This window comes from Henckelia pumila, chromosome 3 (genome assembly GCF_033568475.1).
Source record: "Henckelia pumila isolate YLH828 chromosome 3, ASM3356847v2, whole genome shotgun sequence".
Lineage (NCBI taxonomy): Eukaryota > Viridiplantae > Streptophyta > Magnoliopsida > Lamiales > Gesneriaceae > Henckelia > Henckelia pumila.
Genome location: NC_133122.1, coordinates 36,096,545 through 36,119,020, shown reverse-complemented (window position 1 = coordinate 36,119,020; position 22,476 = coordinate 36,096,545). Strand labels below are relative to the sequence as shown.

The 22,476-nt window shown below is 35.6% G+C and overlaps 1 pseudogene; it reads left to right on the top strand.

Annotated features, from left to right (window-relative positions):
- The first annotated feature begins 319 nt into the window (after window positions 1-319).
- On the top strand, window positions 320-21,935 carry LOC140886510 (probable polyribonucleotide nucleotidyltransferase 1, chloroplastic; annotated as a pseudogene).
- The last annotated feature ends 541 nt before the right edge of the window (window positions 21,936-22,476 follow it).

Below are 22,476 nucleotides of genomic sequence, written 5' to 3'. Positions count from 1 at the left end.
ATATACTTGTTAACACAGGTGATCTCAAATCTTTCATTCAAATTTTGAACCAAATCAATACAATAAACCTAAACAAATTCTTCGATCCAAAAGCAACTATAATGAATTGAATAAGCAGCAAATGCAAGAAAATTGAATGCAAAATCATCTGATTCATCTCCTCTTTCTTCAAGTAGTAAGATATGGGCTGTCAAGCCCAAAAAGGTTAATCGATCAAGGCCAGCCCATTACGGAAACAAAGCCCATTAAGAGCCCGCCATCAAACGATTCGATTCCACGCCGCCACCTTCCATTTTTTCTCAGTGGATAAGCCTGCAAATGCTACGCACACTTCACACACAGTGACGGTGGAACTGCGGGGAAGACGAAGAAATGCTGGCAGCACGCCCCACTTCGACCTTCCACACCCCACCATTTCAGTCCAAAGTGTCAACTTCCAAGAAATCAGAAATATTTTCTCAATTTTCTACTCTGAATTGCTTTAATTCCTCGGTTAATCGTCATTTTGCTTCAATTATACTGCCGGATTACGTATCTCGAAGTTCCAGAGCGAGAAAATTAAGAAATGGAGGCAGGAGGTGGAGGGGTACATCGTTTAATCGATTTAGGATTGAAGCTTCTTTAACCGCAGAAGATAATGCTCGCATTGAGGAGGCTCCGTTACCGCTACAACCCTCCGCTCCTTATTCCATTAAAATCCCAGTCGGAGATCGTCATGTTAGGCTTTTGAAATTTCTGTTTTTTTCCGGGTATTTTTATGTCTTAGTTTCACATTGGAAGTTGGATGCTAATAGGGTTGGGGCCAACTATCGTAAAGAACAATAATAGTTAACAATTTTAAATTTCGATTCTTGAATATGTTTACTGATATGCTTTGCTTCAAATATTTTCTTATTATGATTTCAGGCAGAATAAATTTGGTTGTTTATGAAACATGATAGCTATGACGTTTAAAATGGATCACATATAATTGGTGGTCTATTTTGTTTTGCTTAATTATTATTCCTCGAGCATATTCTTTTAGCTGTGTTATTAGGATGTTTAACATATTTTTTTGTTGAATTTTTACCTCAAGCTGTTCCGCATTTTCTGCAGATATTTGTTGAGACGGGTCACATAGGGAGACAAGCTAGTGGTGCTGTTACTGTTACAGATGGAGAAACCGTATGTTTTGAACTTAATATGTGTGTATTCCAATTAAGCTTTACTGAATTATTTCTTGGAACTCCTCTGGACCAGAAAAGTGATATATGTTGTTGATTAATCTTAAAGGACATCCATTCAAATGCAGATGCGTGCCTCTCAGTTTGATAGATTTAATCTGAGTGAAAGAACTTCGTTAGTGTGAAGTTGGAACTGAACCTATGGTTGATATATGTATTATTGTGTTAGCTGCATGTTGTTTGAAACACTTTTTCTTAATGCTTTTTGTAGATCATCTACACAACCATTTGTATGGCTGAGGATCCTAGCGAGCCTTCTGATTTTTTTCCTCTTTCGGTAAATTATCAAGAAAAATTTTCGGCTGCTGGTCGAACCAGGTAAATATGCACGCGTTTTGTTCCTTGTAATCTTTGAAATTCTTGGATAGCCTGTGATGGAGGATTAAGTTTTTGTTAACCTGCCTTTGTGCAGTGGAGGATTTTTCAAACGAGAGGGAAAAACCAAGGATCATGAGGTAATTTTGTAACCTGCTAAGGAATTTTACTGTTGTGATACCATGGGCTATTTCATGGTTAAATGAGAGGCATTTAATTTTTGCGTGCCTGCTTTGCATGAGATTCTAATTTCAGTTGTCTGGGTAAAACTAATGCACTTAATGCTGATGATCTCAGTATCCAGAAACACAGATTTTTTTTCCGGTACCAGTGACTGTCTTATGCTCTGTCCGATAACATATATTTTTGAATTATAAAATGGTACTCTATATTTCCAGTTTTCCACTTATCACAATTAATTAATTTACATTTATGGTAAATAGTAATATTCTGTGGAAGAACCTTTCTATCAAATCACTCATCACAAATACAGTTAAATTCAAGTATTCAGATGTTTTGCAAGGACTGCGCAATTATGAAGCTAAAATTTAGGGCACACAGATGAATAAATAAGAGATTGATGGTAGTGAGCAATAAAAATACTAAATGAGAAGAAAACAATTCGACATACAAATGTCTAGACTTTGGATTCATTTCATGAAATATTTCGAAAAACAATGGTGAAGAAAAATGATCTAACAGTTCAACATACAAATGTCTGTGAGTAAAGCAAGAGATCATTCTTTTGTAGAAAGCTTATACAAAAATACAAAACTTGAAATTGGGAAACATATTTGTTACGAGTGACTGACAAATAGACAGGAGTTTAGAGCTATCAGTAGAAACTCATATGATTGTACAGAATTTTCGGCTCAGTCAAATCAACGTTGTCACGAAATATGATAGCCCAGTTCAAGAAGAATGAGAACATAGAACCGAACATAAGCGGGTAAAAATTCAAGAAAATACAAAAAATGTGAAAAACCCAGAAAACAGAGGAACTAAAGTAACATGGGCCTTTTTGTATTATTACATTAGGTTTGAGTGATGTTCCATGACTTTACATGCTTTAGTTTTTGCTTCTTTCTGGTTGTCTTTCTATTTGAAACCTATTATGATGACTCTCGAGGACTTAAAACTATGCATAGGATCTCAAATGTTAGGGAAAAAACATAAAACTAAAAGCTGGACTTTTTGTTTTTGATAAAAATAAGTAAATCCAATTCGAGAAAGAGACGGGATCCATCATCATTTTGGTCCTCGTTAGTCATCTGTATTTAGATTTTAGGCTACTTATGACTTTGCATCTTGGTTTGCCTTCTTAATCAGGAAGATCTTTTCAGCTTCACGGTTTTGATTGCCTGTCCCTCTCAGACAGCTTTCCGAGTTGAGGCTGTCTTAGACTACACGTTGTGAAGCAGTTCATTTTCTGATTGCCAACTTTTGTCTGCCATTCGTTAAGTTGGTCATTGAGTTAGTTTGAGATTCCTATTGGTTATTTACCACTGCTACACCATTAGTTGAGCTCCTGATTGGTCCTAGATTGTCAAATTGGGCTTCAGAATGCTCTTCCTGATTTGCTCAATCAAACTCCCACAATGAAATTGTGGAGCATCCAACTTCCCGACTTCTGAACACTTGCTTTTTTGGACTTCTCTCATCTTAATTTCTTTTGGTTGACCATTGTCTTCCAATTGACTTGCTGTTGTCCATCGACTTTCTTCTACTTCTGATTGTGTTTCTTGCATCAAAAAAGCACTCTCTTTGCATAATAACTTTGCAAAATAATGGGAAGTGATTGTGTAACTGCTTGCTTTGTCTATAATAAAGTAAAATGTATTGGGAGAAAGTTGCTGAACTTTTGATACCACTGCAATAAACAAATGCCAAAAAAGTTGATATATAATCAGCATCACTCTTTTAATTTTTTTTAAATGGGCTTGAGATTGGTTATGTGATACTTTTACAGTTGTGAGTAGTACCTGTAAATATGTTCCTGTATTTAATGACATTTGCAGGGATGCCGCTCCCCCCTCACCAAATTGTTTATACGGATCTGACATTTGAATTAAGTAGTTTCTTCTTGCAGGTTCTCATTTGCCGACTCATAGATAGACCTCTTCGCCCAACGATGCTCAAGGGATTTTATCATGAAACACAGATATTATCTTGGGTACTTATTTTTTCTGTGCTCAATGAGTGAATCAGTGGAAATAGCCATTTATAGCACCATTCTCTCAATTACTTGTTCTCATAGAATAAAGATCGTGGACATCCTAAATTCTGTTGTCATTTAAAGACTTTTAAAGATGAAACTCAAGGATGAGATACGAGGACGTGAAAGGATTGATAAATTGCTGTGACCTTGATGTGTATTAGCAAATATCTGAAACATGATGAGATGGCTAGCACATCTTGAAAATTGATTTTTGTTTAGACTGAGTTGCAGATGTCAGCTATAGGTATCTTCAGATAATAATTAGAAAATGTACGCTCAACCAGTTTGAGCCAACTGAAACTAAATGAATTTGCAGCTTAAATATGAGTGACATCAGTCAGCAACGTCACATGATTTTGAAGTGAAGTTCTTTTCTCAGTTTTAGTTGGATTTTGTGCAACACCGACAGTATTGTTTCATGCCTTTTGAATTTCATCATCCCCTGGGACAGGTACTAAGTTATGATGGTTTACATCCCCCAGATTCTTTGGCAGTAACAGCAGCTGGAATTGCCGTGTAAGCCCATTTCTTTTTCTTTCTTTTACTGGTGACTATCTCAGGTTAATCAATTTGATCTAATTTATGAAAAAAAAATTTATGTGAAAAAATGCAATACGCCAGAGCTCTTTCAGAAGTGCCAACTTCTAAAGCTATTGCTGGGGTACGAATCGGTCTTATTGGAGATAAGTTTGTTGTGAATCCAACTACCAAGGAGCTAGAAAACTCTAAGCTGGACTTGTTGCTAGCAGGGACAGATAGTGCAATATTGATGATAGAGGTTATTTTTTAAATCTTGACATCTGTGCTTATAAATATATTTAGAAATCCAGGAATTGACTGTTAATTAGAGTTTGATTAATAATTAATTGAGTTAATTGCACCAAACACCCCTGTGAAATATTGAAAATGCACACGTTTCCCCTGTGAAATTTTAATAGTCATCTTCAACCCTGACCTTTTAAAAAATTAGCACACTCGCTCCTTCAGATGAGTGATTGTTGTGCACGCGCTCCTCATGCGACTGGGCAAAGATTTTGATATTTTTTTTGCACCAAATACCCCTGTGAAATATTAAAAATGCATATTTGACCTCTGTGAAAATAACTTTTAAATCTATTCAACCCATAATACACAATTTTTATTAAAATCTAATTATAAAATATTTAGCAAACACTTTTCGTTTTATTAAAATTATTTTAATTTTTAATTTATTATGATTATATAATTATTTTCTAAAAAATATTATTATTTTATTTTGTTATCATTATTTTATTAAAATTTCTTCTTGTTTCCAATTTCTCAATTAAAAATGCATTCATAAACGAGATAAATACCTAAAAGTACCAAAATATTAAATCAAAATGACAATTAAATGCATATTAATTTTCAATTTATGATTATAGATTTTTGAACCAAAATCTAAATTTTTTAAAATGCATTGCAGAATTTGCATTAAATAATACTCCCTCCGTCCCATATATATTGTCTTCTTTGGATTTTCACAAAGTTTAAAAAAAATGTATTGTGAAAGCAAATTTTATATAAACTTCCTATTTTATCCCTATTCAATGTTTTAAAAAATGATTACACAATTTTCAAGGTGTAGTTAATAGGGGTATATTAGTAAATAAGTGTAAAAAAATATTACTAAATATGGTATATGACTATATATTTGGGACAAACAAAAAAACGTGGACAATATAATTGGGACGGAGGGAGTAATACACAATATTTATTAAGATCTAATTATAAATATTTTTCAAACATTTTTAATTTAATTTAATTTTATTTTTTATTTTAAATTTATAATTTTAAATTTATTTATTTCTAAAAAAATTATTATTTTATCTCGTTATCATTATTTTATCAATTTATTAAAAAATTTGAAATGCATATTATCAAAAAATCTAAATTTTGGTTCAATAATATACAGTCCTAAATCGAAAAAGCAATATGTTTGAACTTATCGGTTTAGTTCAATATTTTGTAACTTGAAATTATTTAAATAATTGTTTATGAATGCATGTTTAATGGAAAAGTTGGAAACAAGAAGAAAGTTTAATAAAATAATGATAACAAGATAAAATAATAATATTTTAATAAAACGAAAAGTGTTTGCTAAATATTTTATAATTAGATTTTAATAAAAATTGTGTATTATGGGTTGAATAGACTTAAAAATTATTTTCATTGGGGTTAAATATGCATTTTTAATATTTCACAGGGGTATTTGATGCAAAAAAAAATATCAAAATCTTTGCCCAGTCGCATGAGGAGCGCGTGCATAATAATCAGTCATCTGAAGGGGCCAGTGCGCTAATTTTTTAAAAGGTTAGGGTTGAAGATGCCTATTAAAATTTCACAGGGGAGAAGTGTGCATATTCAATATTTTACAGGGGGGTTTGATGCAAATAACTCTAATTAATCTGGTGCTTGCTTGTAAAATTTTGTTCGACTTTTGGGTGGTTGGAATATATATGTCGGAGTTTGAAATCATGTGATGCTGTCAATACTGTGTTCCCTTTGGAACAGTTACTGATGCAATTGAACTTCATAAATTGGGTTGCGCAAGGTCATGTCTTAAATATAGCAATAGCATTAAAAGGTCGATTTACAAAATAATGATCCAACAATACTCTCTATTTAGTAGAAATTTTGTCATAAATCCGATTAAAAAAAATCATAAATCATATCGTCATCATTTATAGATGTTTTTTTCGCATAGATTTTGGTTATTTATTAAAAAATTACCAGCATCAAAGTTTGGTAGTTGGTACATGTTCACTGCTTCCTGTTATCAAACTGTGGCATACTGACATTAAATTAAGCTGAAAGCGTATGTCCATTTCCATGGGTTGATTAAAGATGTTTCTCAATGCATAAATGATTCGCATATATTTGGTATAATAAAGATCATTTTCAAGTACTTCATTTTCGAGATTTTATATTCTAACCTCTTTTGTGTTTAATTAATGGATTATCATAGGGTTATTGCGACTTCCTTCCTGAAGAGAAGTTATTGCAAGCTGTAGAAGTTGGACAGGTCCCTTGCTTCTGTGCTTCTTATCTTGTTATGCCATGTGTTGATTTGTTGTGCTTCAATTGTGGAATAGCACTATAGAGTATAGATCATGAAGTAAATTTTGAGTATGTCTGCATGAAGGAATATTTTTGCATTTCTTGAAATACATTTGCAATTTCTGGCCCACCGCAGGTCAAAAAAGTTTTTTCAACCACACCTAGCTACGTTTGGTGTTATTTAATCCACTTCAAATTTTTTATAATAATTTTAAATGTCGTTAAGCTTTACGCGAGTGACTGAAGTTTTTACTGCCTGCAATGTCAGAATGCAGTTCGGACTATTTGCAAAGAGGTGGAAACCTTGGTGAAGATGTGCGGAAAACCAAAAATGCTCGACGCGATCAAACTACCTCCTCCTGAGCTGTATAATCATGTTGAAGTATGCTTAATCTTCTCTTATGACATTGTTTCTCATGATATTTTTTCATGTTATAAATTCTAACTTCATTATCTTAAAAATAAATCTTGGCCAAATGTTATTCCTTCTGAGCAGCATGTCGAAGTATGCTTTTAGTCTTTTCTCATGACATTGTTTCTCATGATATATTTTCATGTTATAAATTCTAACTTCATTATCTTAAGAAAAAATCTTAGCCAAATCTTGTTATTATCACTTACTTATTTGCCCTACCGTATTGTTTTTTATCTTGTATTCTTAGTGTCCTTTTAACTGCAGTTTGTGGGAATTGTGATATACTCATAACTCATGACATGGAAACTATCAAGTCATTTTGTCTTTTGTGTGGTTGTTGTTAGGTGGATGGTAGGTGGCAGTTGGTGGCTGGGCTCGCATTCAATTCCACGCGTTTTTTTTCCCCTATAAACAGGCAGCCTCCCCTCTTCTTTTCTTCATCCCATTATTCTCTTCTTTTGTATTAACAAAGAGAGAAGAAAATAAAGAGAGGAAAAAAAAATGAGTGTTCTTTTTTGGGAGATCTCTTGTGAGTTAGAAAATTATTTCTCGGTAATACTCGGGGTTTGGGTTGGTGAGAGATATATTGTTTTGTATACACTTGTAATATTTCTCCGGTTATAAATATTGCAGCAGCTCCGTGGACGTAGCCTATATTGGGTGAACCACGTAAATCTTGGTGTTCTTGTTGATTGTTTTATTTCGCAATTATTATTATCGTCATGTTCGCTCTGGCATAATCCACAACAACTGGTATCAAAGCTGTTACGGTGTCCGGGAGTCTTGGTGAAAAATTTCTTAAAAGTCTGAGTATGCTCTGTGATTGCAGCTTTGTCTCATCAGAAAAGATCTTTTGAAATTTTATTAAGGCAGTAAAAGCGATGGCCGGAAATGACGGATCGGGACCTGAAATCAAAAAGTTCGACGGTACAGATTTCACGTTCTGGCGCTTACAGATTAAAGATTATCTGTATAGCAAGAAGCTACATTAACCTCTATCCGTGGTGAAGCCAGAAAAGATGGAGGATGATGAGTGGGAGCTTCTTGACCGACAAGTGTTAGGGGTAATACGATTGACCCTAAAAGAACGTGGCACACAACGTGGCGGAGGCAAATACCACGGAGGAGATGATGTCCATTTTGTCGGACATGTACGAGAAGCCATCAGCAAATAATAAAGTGTTCTTCATGAAAAAGTTATTCAACTTGAAGATGGAGGAAGGTGCTTTGGTGGCGGCACACATCAATGAATTCAACACGATTGTTTCCCAGCTAACATCGGTTGAAATTAAATTTGATGATGAAATTCGAGCACTTATTCTTTTGGCGTCTTTACCAAATGCTTGGGAGCCGATGCGGGCAGCGGTTAGCAATTCTGCTGGAAAAGAAAAGTTACAATTCAATGATGTTCGAGATCGAATTCTTGGCAAAGAAGTTCGAAGGAGGGATTTTGGTGAAGGAATATCATCGAGATCTGCCCTAAATCTCGAAAACAGAAGTAGGGGCAGGAGTAGCAAAAAAGGTTCTAACCGATGGCGGAGCAGGTCCAAGTCAGGGAATGGTAAAGATAAAATTACATTTGAAAAGAAGTTGAAGTGCTGGAACTGCGTTGAGATTGGCCACCTGAAAAGAAACTGCAAATCAACAAATAATGCAAATGTTGTGACTGAGGAAGTACACGATGAAAGCCCTGTTGACTCTTGGGTTATGGATTCTGGAGCCTCGTTTCATACCACGGGTAATCGCGATGTATTCGATTATTACATTGCTGACGATTATGAAAAAGTTTTCTTGGCAGATGGAAAACCTTTGGAGATTGTTGGTATGGGAGATGTCCGTTTGAAAATGTCAAATGGATCTGTCTGGAAAATCAATAAAGTCTGACATGTACCAAGACTGACGCGGAATCTGATCTCAGTGGGACAGCTCGATGACGAAGGCCATAAAGTGACCTTTGGTGATGGCTTTTGGAAAGTGAGCAAAGGAGCCATGATTGTTGCTCGAGGAACGAAAACTGGAACCCTCTACATGACTTCCAGTTGCAGAGACATGTTAGCAGCTGTGGATGCTGGAGCTAACTCAAGTCTATGGCACTGTAGACTTGGACATATGAGTGAGAAAAAAATGAAGATGCTGATGTCAAAAGGGAAACTACCGGAGTTAAAAACTGTCGAACACAAACTGTGTGAAAGTTGTGTTCTTAGAAAGCAGAAAAGGGTGAGCTTTTCGAAAGGCGGTAGAGAACCAAAAGCAGCAAAGTTGGAGCTGGTTCATACTGACGTGTGGGGGCCATCTCCTGTGACATCCCTTGGCGGCTCACGATATTATGTCAAATTTATCGATGATTCGAGCAGGAAAGTTTGGGTTTATTTTCTGAAAAATAAATCTGATGTTTACGAGACATTTAAAAGGTGGAAATCCATGGTGGAAAATGAGACCAACTTGAAGGTGAAGTGTTTACGGTCTGATAATGGTGGAGAATATGAAGATATTGAGTTCAAGAAGTATTGTACAAAGAACGGGATCAAGATGGAGAAAACCATTCCTGGTACACGTCAACAGAATGGTGTAGCTGAAAGAATGAACAGGACCCTGAATGAACGTGCCAGGAGCATGAGATTGCACGCTGGACTGCCGAAATCATTCTGGGCTGATGCAGTTAACACTGCAGCGTATCTGATCAACAGAGGACCTTCGGTACCACTAGATTGCAGAATACCAGAGGAGGTCTGGAGCGGCAAAGGAGAAACCTTTCGTTTTTGAAAGTGTTTGGTTGTCTCTTATATGTTTACATCGATTCAGCCAGCAGAACGAAACTTGATCCGAAATCCAAGAAGTGTTTCTTTATTGGTTATGGAGATAATGAGTTTGGTTATCGGTTCTGGGATGACCAAAATCGAAAGATCATTCGGAGCAGATATGTAATCTTCAATGAGTATGTGATGTATAAGGACAGGTCAAGCGTTGGAGCTGGTGATGAATGTCCTGAAGTCAAGAAGACGGATGAAATACCATTGATGGATATTCCTGTGACTGAGTCGGAAACCAGTAACCTGAAAGATAAAGAAATTGTTGCACAATATGATGAACCGAAAACTTTGGAAATTGAACTCAGGAGATCTTCTAGAACAATCAGACCACCTCAGAAATACTCGCTGACTGATAAAGATGAACCGGAGACCTTTGAAGAAGCGATGCAAAATGATGATTCAACCAAGTGAGATTTAGCCATGGAATATGAGATGGATTCACTGTCATCCAATCATACATGGAAATTGACGGTACTTTCGGAAGGCAAGAAGACATTACACAACAAGTGGGTGTACCGGATCAAATAAGAAGTTGATGGCCGCAAACGATACAAGGCAAGACTTGTTGTAAAAGAATTTCAACAAAGAGAAGGCGTTGATTATACCGAGATTTTTTCTCCAGTGGTTAAGTTAACCACTATCAGAACAGTACTTGGACTAGTGGCTATAGAAGATTTACATCTGGAGCAGTTGGATGTAAAGACGACATTTCTTCATAGTGACTTGGATGAAGAAATTTATATGAAGCAGCCACAAGGATTTGAAGTACGAGGGAAGGAGACAATGGTATGCAAACTTCAAAAGAGCTTGTACGGTCTCAAACTAGCTCCAAGACAGTGGTACAAGAAGTTTGATGGATTCATGAATAACAACGGTTTCCTAAGGTGTCAGGCGGATCACTGTTGTTATGTGAAGAAGATTGATGGTTCTTATGTCATTCTACTACTGTATGTGGATGACATGTTGATAGCAGGATCTTGTTTGGAGGAGATTGATAAACTCAAGAGAGAGTTATCAAAAGAATTTGCAATGAAGGATTTGGGAGCTGCAAAACAAATTCTTGGTATGAGGATCTTGAGAGATAGGGTGAACGGAGTCTTGAAGTTATCTCAGGCAGAGTACGTGAAAAAAGTTCTTAACAGATTCAACATGGATGAAGCTAAACCGGTTAGTACTCCTTTGGCTAGTCATTTCAAACTAACCAAATCCCAATCACCATCGACGGAGCAGGAGCATGCTTATATGAATAAGGTTCCTTATGCATCTGCTGTCGGAAGCCTCATGTATGCAATGGTGTGCACCAGACCAGACATAGCACATGCAGTGGGAGTTGTGAGCAGGTTTATGAGCAATCCGGGAAAACAACACTGAGAAGCAGTGAAGTGGATTCTCATATATTTGAAAGGTACTATCAGCTTATCTCTATGCTTCAAAAAGTCAAATTCAGGCTTACAAGGTTTTGTAGATGCCGACATGGGTGGTGACCTAGACGGCAGGAAAAGTACTACTGGATATGTGTTCACATTGGGTGGTACGGCTGTAAGTTGGGTATCCAAGTTGCAAAAGATTGTTGCACTTTCGACTACTGAAGCTAAATATGTTGCAGTGACAGAAGCTAGCAAGGAGATGATATGGTTGAGATCATTCCTTGAGAAGTTGGGTCAGAAGCTTGAGGATAGCATATTACACTGTGACAGTCAGAGTGCTATTCATTTGGCAAAGAATACTGTTTATCATGCTAGGACGAAGCATATACAGGTTCGGTACCATTTCATCAGATCAGTTTTGGAGGATGAAATTTTGATGTTTGAGAAGATTTCTGGAAGCAGAAATCCAGCTGATATGTTCACGAAGGCAGTGAGCACTGACAAACTGAAGTTATGTTCAACTTCAGCTGGACTGCAAGTTTAAGAGAGGGAGTCTGAGCTGCTACATTGACTGTGTGAAGCCATGATTGAAATCAAGTCTTCAAGTGGGAGATTTGTTAGGTGGATGGTAGGTGGCAGTTGGTGGCTGGGAAAATGAATTGAATGCCTCGCATTCAATTTCACGCGTTTCTTTTCCCCGCAGCCTCCCCTCTTCTTTTCTTCATCCCATTCTTCTCTTCTTTGTATTAACAAAGAGAGAAGAAAATAAAGAGAAAAAAAAAAGGAGTGTTTTTTTTGGGAGATCTCTTGTGAGTTAGAGAATTATTTCTCGGTAAATACTCGGGGTTTGAGTTGGTGAGAGATATAGTGTTTTGTATACACTTGTAATATTTCTCCGGTTATAAATATTGCAGCAGCTCCGTGGACGTAGCCTATATTGGGTGAACCACGTAAATCTTGGTGTTCTTGTTGATTGTTTTATTCCGCAATTATTATTATCGTCATGTTCGCTCCGGCATAATCCATAACAGTTGTAACCTATTACTTCACCTTATAATTTATTAATATCGGTATTTTTTTTTTATTTTTTCTATTCCTTTTGGTTTGGGATGTCTGTGCATATCCAAAACTGGGACATATAGGTACAGAGATACTGATGATCTTAAATTCTATTGCATTAAATTTTTTTTAATCTTTCCTATGAAGCATTTTCTCATCTTTCTGGTATAAATGATGGTGAGACTTTCCTCCATTTATCTAAATGCAAGTAGTATTTATGCCGTCATAAAAGCACCAGTGAGTTGCGAGAACACTCAAGATAGAGTGCAGAGCAACTAAGACATTGATAATTGCAACACATTTTGGTTTCTTTGTTTGAGACTGAGGAAATCCAGTATTTGTGAGTGCAAGAGCAGAGCTTATTTTTTGAGTGAGTGAGGCGTTACTTGTTTGATACGTCTCAGGTGAGTAAGCATGTTTCAAACTATGGATTCATTTTTTGATGAATTCATGTCTCTTGGATGTTTGTTTGATAGATAAACAGTGTGCAGAGTTGAATAATATTGGCTTCTAAAAATGCTGTTTCCTTCGTATGCCAATTTGTGAAACATCATATAAAACTATTTTGGACCTCTGGACATTAAATCTAGTTATGATTGTAAGTGTAGTATCATTACTCTCTTAAGTTATTTCTCTCTTAAGTCATGACAGTGATTTTTGATAATATTCAGGAAATTGCAGGTGATGAATTAGTTCAAGCTCTTCAAATTAAGAACAAAATCCCAAGAAAGAAGGCGTTGTCATCTTTGGAAGCAAAGGTGTTGAGCATATTTACAGAAAAAGGATTTGTTAGTAAAACAGAAGCTGTTGTTACTAGTGAAGTGGTCCAGGACTTGCTTGATGATGAAGAAGAGGATGAGGAGTTTGTAGTGGATGGTGAAGTTGATGAAGGTGATGTTCATATCAAGCCAGCCTCAAAAAAACCACCCCCTTGGTAATTGTTGGCCTTGGAGGCAACCTTTATACTAGTCTTTGTATGGATGATTGCTCATTACATCTATGGATGATAACACAAAAAAATTGTCTAAATTCAAAATTTGTTCCTGAAAATTTTAGTGTTATACTATTAACATAGTTTACGTCAATTCATTTTCTTCTAGCTTTACTCTGAGGTAGACGTGAAGCTTGTTTTCAAAGAAGTTTCGTCCAAGTTTTTGAGGAGGCGTATCGTGGAGGTAAGATTTCCTAGTAAGCATACATTATCTTAATCTGTATGGTTTTTATGTTTGAAATTGAACATATTTTAAAACCAGATTTAATATTATTGCATCACGATGTATCTATATTCTATCATATGATTTGATTGTGATTTATCTAAGGGAAAATTCCTATCATATCCATCTCAATTTATTTTTACTTGTGCAGAGAGATATAAGTTGTGTCACAATTAAAAGAGGTTTCATGCAAGATTTTTTTCAAGACATTATTGCAACTAAATTTCAATGTTTGAATTATGATATCCATATTTGGCTTCTTTGGGAAAGTTAAAAATAAATTATATCTATAAGATCTAACACATTAAGTTTTGATATATCTTCGAACGATTTATTAGTAATTTAATTAATGCGAAACATTTAAAGCCATAAGGCCCATAACTATCTCAATATATTTTCTTTTGCATAAGGATGTGACAGTTGGGTGTCAATTCGGGTGGGTTCGGGTTGGGTTGGCTAAAATATTATTTAAAAATTTCTCAATCCGAACCCGATACCCAAACCAACCCAATTTAATTTTTTTAAAAATAACTAAAAATAACAGGTGTATCTAAAATAATAGAAATTAACAATTTATAGAGTTTTAGCCCCCTAGACACTCTTGTGGGATGTGGCCTTTATGTTTGAATTATGTAGATCTTGTGCCTGTTTCCTCTCAGATAAATGACAACTCTACAAAATTCAATATTTCAGTTGTAACTTGCAGTTTACTTCAGTGGATCCTCACTCTTATCCGGATATATATCGTGTTTTTAATTGTTGTCCACTGCCTTAGTCTTGCAGTTTTATTTATATTTCACATTGTTGTTATCGTCATATTGTGACATTGTTATTTATTAGCATTCAGTGTTGTATGGTAACGGACAAATAATGGATCTGATTTTGCCCGGAAAAGCGAAGATGTTGACTTAGAAGGTGTTTGACAGAGCTTATGAGCTCTTTAAATTTGTTTGGAAATTTTTTTGTCAAACAACTTATAAACTGTTAAAATAAGCTGTTTGAAACCTTATAATCTGTTTTTTAAAAAGTAGGGTCACCCATACGTTTTTAGAAAATATCTTATTTTGATATTTACTTTTTCATATTATCCTTATATATTTTATTAAATTCGCACCATTCCCTCTGCCAATGTTTATACATAATTTATCAAATTTTTTTCTAAATTACAATAAAAAATAGTTTTATTGTTTTAATATATACTTAACATTTATGATAAATTTAAAACTATTTTGTATATATATTGCTACTTACATTACTTTCATAGTATTATACCCTTTTTGATAATTTTGATAATAAAAAGATCTTATAATATCAAACACATCAACATCTTTAAGTTGTTTAAAATTTAAAATTTTAAAATAAGTTCATACAAACACTTAACAGCTTATTTTTAAAATAAGATCTGACAGCTTATAAGCTTCTAAAACAACTTATATGCTCCTAAAACAACTTATAAGCTCCTAGAGCAGTTTAGAGCTTATAAGTTGTTTTTAATAAGCTTAGCCAAACACCCTCTTAGTTTTCGAATTCTTGTATACTTTTTTTTTTATTTTTTGCTTTACCATAATATGAATGATGCCTGCAAGTTAGTATAGCAGCCTTTTGGCCGATGAGTGAATTGTTTTTTTTGTTCCATGATTTTTACTCTGGTATCTTTTATCTCTCATTTATGTAGGGAGGAAAAAGAAGTGATGGCAGAAAACCGGAGGAATTACGGCTGATTAATTCACGTTGTGGATTGCTCCCTAGAGCTCATGGAAGTGCTCTTTTCACTCGTGGTGAAACACAGGTTTGGTGATATTAGTCTGTTGCAGAAACCTGCATCTGACATTTGCATGGCTCTTTTACATTCTTCACATTTTCTTTTCCATCAACCTTTTATTGCATATTGGACTGTAGGATATATTAGTTTTTGGAGATTAAACAATTTTGATCGTTGAAAAGAATTTTTTTTTTTTTTCAAATTCTTTTAAAAATAGTTAATTTGCTGCATAATTTTAAAACCAATAAAATGATTATGTTGAGTAAAAACATTATAAATCACAGGACATTTTAATCACGGAGTTCAAAGTGCTCTACGTGCAATTTTATTTATTTCACATAAAATTATAATTAACAAAAGAAATTATGACGTGTTTTTATTAACAGCGGGAAATGTTAAACTTAATCGAGTCATATGGGATTCCTCTTAGTTCTTGTATATAACTAATATAGTTGTATGAAATATCGATCTAGTGTTTCAGCCTATCGATAAATTGTAAATCCTTCCATTTTGAAAACTTAGAATGTGTTTTCATTCTTGTTTGTAGTCATTAGCTGTGGTTACACTTGGTGATAAACAAATGGCACAGAGACTAGACAACCTTGTGGATGAAGATGAGTTCAAGAGATTCTATCTTCAGGTAAAACTTGGTAAAAAAGTGTATCTCTAGTTGAAGCAGTTAACATTAGCTGCTGGTAGAAATCAATTTTCGTTGCAGACTTGACCTTGATTTCAACAAGTTAACAACCTGAACTTATTTCTGGTGATGTTGCTCTTTCCTCTTTGAGTACCGCTTCCACTGAAGCTAATCATTTTGCTGGGACTTTTCCAATTCACTAACCATATGTATTTTCTCAATTCTAAAGGTTAGCTGTTTCCTGATTATGGTTGTTAATTTTCAAATTCCTGAGCATACCACTCTAATTTGCATATCTGAAGATCACATGAAATTTAGTAGAAGAAGATGAATTTACTGATGATGCAAACCTCTGTTAAGTGTCTAAGCAACTCCTTTATCATTGTGCACTAAACAACTGCAGCACAAACCGTTTTAACATGGGGTTTTCTTACTTTGACCTTTAATTCATTTATTTCAATCACACATCAATTAAACAAAAGTAATCTAATTATCAAAGCATATTACATTTTATAACAGGCAAGTGTGACAATAACCTAGAATCTCCACGTACTTTTTTTTTCAAATTTTCTCAATGCTTGTGATTCAAAGCAATGTTACGTAAGAAGACGTTCCAATTTTCTTCCTCTCCTAAATGAATATTTAATCACAAGCACTTCTTTCTAGATTCACTGGCGTTGACTTATCTATTTGGCCCGCTGTGCTGTACGCTGTTTGTATGCCATTCTGAATTGAAAATTCAAGGCTTTAGTAAATAAAATCTAGAAAAATTATGTATCTGTGTTGGTTTCGCATGTAGTACTCTTTTCCTCCCTCGTGTGTTGGAGAAGTTGGCCGTCAAGGAGCACCATCTAGAAGAGAGATTGGGCATGGCATACTTGCTGAGAGAGCTCTGGGGCCTATATTGCCTTCAGAAGATCACTTCCCTTACACTATTCGTGTTGAGAGTACCATAACGGAAAGCAATGGCTCTTCAAGGTAGTGCGTAGCATTGGTTGGTTCGGTGACCAAGTATTTTCTCTTTATCTTCTTTATGCCTCAAATTTTTCCTCATAAACCCAGATGGTGCTTGCTATTTAGAAATGAGGTTGGAAGACTTAATGTTCTCAAGTCATTCCATGATTTATTGATAGTATATAGATTCTATAAAAGCTACTTCCGAGGCAATACCAGTTCCAAAAAAAATGTGGAATTTCCTATTGTTTACCTCGTTCCCAAGGTTTTGGCCTTTCCTAATGATTTTGGGAATGAATTCGTCATATAAATTAAGAATAGGATGCGGCTTATCCTTTTTTTAATGCCGTCTATCTCATCTCCTAAACACCTCCTTTACCACCACACTCTGCTATCCCTGCACCTATCTGTAACACCCTCTGTCCACCTTTACTTGTCAAATCATGTGGTAGCCCCACTAATTCTCCTGTGATACAGCAATTTGAAACCATACTAACCATTTGGATTGGTACACTTTTGCTCAGCCACCACCTCTTTTCATGACTTGTCCCTGGATGCGACAACCACCCACCACCCAACACTACCACAAAAAGTCTAACCCCATCCCTGTTCATCACTGCCAATCTATACCATTAACCCTGCCTCAGTCTGTGCGCTCTGCAAACCTAGAATCATCCACCACCTACCACCCATTCCTTGAACCAAGTAACACCAAGTTTCAATGCCACCGCTATTCTTAATATAAAGTTATTAGGTTATGCTGTAGTTATTGATTTTTATTTATATCTAGTATTTTCTTGTGGCAGTATGGCCTCTGTGTGTGGGGGATGCTTAGCTTTGCAAGATGCTGGCGTTCCAGTGAAGAGTTCAATTTCTGGAATAGCAATGGGTATGGTATTGAACACTGAGGAATTTGGAGGAGATGGCACTCCACTTATCCTATCTGACATAACAGGGGGTGAAGATGCTTCAGGAGATATGGATTTCAAGGTCGTGGCTACTTTAATTTCCTATATTAATTTCTTTTCTCAACTTCAACAGTTGTTTGTCCAGAAAAATATGTTCTGTTTTCCTTTGTTTCGTTGGTCTAGAGGAATTCCATGCTGTGTTGTCACTCATGCATTGATTGAAGTTGCTAGACTGCTGTTGAGTAAATTTTAATTTAGCGACTCAGGTTGCTGGAAATGAAGATGGGGTAACTGCATTCCAGATGGACATAAAGGTCAAATAAGTTTTTCCCTGTGAAACTTATTTCTCTGATTTAAGTTGACTATTATCCATTAATATATTTGAGTTAGCTAATCATGTACTCTGGATCTATCTTGTACTACTATTGATACTGTATCTGTTTGTTCATTGATAAATGTGTAATGGCAGGTGGGAGGAATTACTATACCAGTCATGAAAGAAGCTCTACTGCAAGCAAGAGAGGGTCGAAAGCAAATTCTTGGTATATTATTGAATCATGCTATCAACTGCCATGAGAGATGGCAATGGGGCGGGCATTCCCCACCCCCGCCCCCTACTTGGAGAAAACCCCCATTCCTGTGGGATATATACTCCTCCCCACTTCGAACTATATAATATATATGTATATGTATATTTATATATATGTATGCATAGAATTCGAGGGTTTCGAGGCAGGTTCGTGTGCGAGGATAAGAATCCCAATCCCGTCCAATACCTACTTCGGGGAATTTGAGTTATCTTGAACCCGTATCCGATAAATGTCTCCGAACCTGCCCCGTCTAGGGCATATACCTGTTAATTGGGGCCGACCTGCGTCACCCGCCACCCTTGCGGGTTGGGAAAATCCCAATCCAACCCGCCATGGGTTGCGTGGCCCGCAAAAAATAAAATGATTAAAAAATTCATATATAAACATATTTAAATTTTCATTAACCATACATAAATCATTATAAATAATATAAACTTTCAAAATTAATCAATTATACATAAAATATTATAAATCATATAAATTTTTTATAATTTAATAAACATATATAAATCATTCAAAACTTATTAACCATACATAAAATATTAAAAATACCAATTATAATATAATTTTAAAATTCTTTTAACAATTTTTTGGCCCAGCCTGCCTTGGCCCACGGCCCAAACGAGTCAGCCCGTTTAGGCCCATCTCTAAACAGCCCGCCACTAACCAACCTAACCCACCATTTTTTAATGGCAGGGTGGGTAGGCCCGACGGGCCCAACCCGATGTGACAGCTCTATCAGGGCGTCACCCATGGGCTCCAAACCAACCGGTGAAATTGTCATCCCTAACCGCCATGAAGTAAGGTTTGACCTGTATGTGCCTTAAAATCTTGGATAACCAAATTGGTTAATAGTGGCCACTACTCACTAGCACTTTAGAAAAGCAATTGGGTGAACAGAACTAATATAATAAAGTCTGATTTTTGCATATCTTTTCAGGAACCAATAGATACACCAAGAAAGAAACCTACTGTTATATGTGGTACCTTTTACCTTCAATCTCTGATGCTCATGTTCCATTCTGTTTCTTCTTTAGCCGAGATGTCAAAATGCTTTCCTCCTCCTTCGAAGCAACTCTCCAAATATGCTCCCATAATTCATGTTATGAAGGTTTGTACATCTGGATGCCCATCTTGTTTGCTTTTATTAGGACTGAGATGAGGATTTAGTGATTTACCATAACTTTTCTGCTCAAGCAGGTGAAACCAGAGAGGGTTAACCTTATCATTGGTTCAGGCGGGAAAAAAGTGAAAAGCATAATTGAGGAGACAGGAGTCGAGTCTATAGAAACTCAAGATAACGGAATTGTTAGTCAGAAGATAACTTATCCTCTTGTTGTCGATTGCTAATCTAGTTTCTTTTCAAGAATGAAGTGTAACATTTGGATGTCACACTGACAGGTTAAAATAACATCTAAAGATTTGTCAAGTTTAGAGAAGTCTAAAGCCATTATTAACAACCTCACTATGGTTCCAAGTGTTGGTGACATTTACAGGTCTCCATTCTATTTTATCTGTTTTTATTCTGCCTTTCACATTGTTAATTTCGTGAGAAATTGTTGGCCATAAACTGAGGCTATGGATTTTGAGGGTGCTCATAGTTTCTGAATAGTGTTACGTAAACTGAATTTTAATATTCATTTTGTAAAAGATTTCAGTTATTGAGCATTATAATTTATCTGCTGCGTTGATGTTGGAGGCAGGCTGCTGAGTCTATATTAAGAGTTTCCTATCACTGTAGAAACTGAATTTGTCTGTGAAAATGTTCTTTGTTGAAAAGCATAGTAGAAATGATCTATACCTCAGTCTCCACATTGTTACCTGAGTATCTGATTATGATTTTGTATTTAGGAACTGCGAGATCAAATCTATTGCTCCATATGGAGTTTTTGTGGAGATTTCACCTGGCCGAGAGGTAGTCCAAATTTTGAAAGAGCAGTGGATTCTAATCTTGTCGTACCTCTGGCCTACCTAGTGTAGTTATCATTTTCATTTATGTTTATGCTTCAGGGACTATGCCATATTAGTGAATTGAGCACAAGTTGGTTAGCGAAGGCAGAAGATGTAAGTTTTCTGCACCGAAGTACTTCAATGGATTCTTAAGGATTGTGATGCTAACGTATTTAAGTACGAATCTCAGGCTGTCAAAGTTGGAGATACTATTGATGTAAAGCTCATTGAGGTTGATTTTTCTGCCAGTCTTTATGTTGCTATTAACTCTACTGAAGTAACCAAAACATCTTTGTTAGTACAGTACTGCCCCCAATTACGATGGTTATGTCTTACAGGTCAATGGAAAAGGACAACTTCGGTTGAGCCGGCGTGCATTACTTCCGGATTCCAACACCGAGAACTCGGGCACAAAGCAACTTACTGTTGACCTCAGCGAAGAAAGCATTGAAAAGGTTAAAGAAAACAGAGTCACGAAGGCTGTAGAAGTTGAAAATGCTGAACTATCAAATGAAGTAAGTGTTGATATTAAAGTCACGAGGTCCTCCAAAAGTAAGCCTATAGAGGCCAATACTATCATGGAGGATAAGTTTGTCAAGAAATTGGTAAGTTCGGCAAAAGATTCACTTGAATCTGAAAGAAGTAGGCCAAAGAAAAGCAGTAACAAACCTGCCATCAGTGTTTCCAGCAAGAATGAAACCGCTGTAGTAAACGGAGAAGCCAAAAGTGGATAAATACGATGATAGAAGGATTTATGTTATACAACACTGATGGATGGATTTTCCTCTGATGGAGACAAAGGTGTGAAACAGCATCTCAATGTTAGAAAACACAACTTAATATATTGATTGTCAATCTCTTAGGCTTCAGCTGTATATAAGAGTTGTCTGAAACTTTTGCTGTTGTTTCTGATAGGAAATTTACTCCCATGAAGTTGACCAGCTTGCCTATTCTCATATGCGATAACACGTTTTTAAACCACATTAAGGGTGCCATGTCTTTTTTGCATCACAAGCAAGAGTTCCAAGTGTCCTGTAAGCTGGATAAACTTGCTTCTCGTTTTCATTCCACTAGCGGTACTACTATGATGAAGATCTGCATGCTGCTTCAGTTCTTTGCTGCAGCTCGCTCACAATATCTGCATTTTCGATGTGTCAAGGTTTGTTTTTCTCATCTGACACACTACATTTTCATGTGGGTTGCTATTAAAGCAGTTGAGAGTTAGCAGGGCTATAGCACATCATTTTACACCGCGAATTTAATGCACGAGCAGCAGACCAGCGCGTATAAAAACGTGACCACCGTCGTTACATGTTTTAGTTCTCAGGTAGTTAGCGTCGGGTGCATGTATCTCGTCTTCGTTTGATTAGTTGAATTTTGTTAGATACTAATGTATCAATTGTATTCAAGTTTACTTGATTCATTCTTTTCCCAACACACATCTCCATAACAACCTAAATAGTTGATATTAATCTATTATTAATATTATTTGGAAACTGACCTTCAAAAGATATGACATTTATGTATAATTTCAAAAATATCGGTTAACTATCAAATTCCATATTCCACATATATCTTTTTATTCGTACATTCTTTCCTGCGATTTCAATTTCAAAAATTGATAAATTTCATTTTAAAATTAAAATCGTGATATTTCTTCAACATAAAATAAAATATTTGATATGCATGTAGTATCCAATGAATGGAATGTGTGCTCTCCTCGCATGATATTTGACACCTAAATAAATACGTATTCTAATTCTCACCATTGCACACGCTGCGGGCGCCACCACAAATCTTGTGCCTTTCCAAGAGACAGCCATCTTCCACCCCAAACCTCCAACAAACAACATTTCAGTTATATATATATTTTTATATATTATCACTCAATTATATATAATAATCATATGTTTTAAAATTCATTAATTCTATTTTGTATTGTTAATTATTTTGACATCATCAGTTAATTGTTGTAA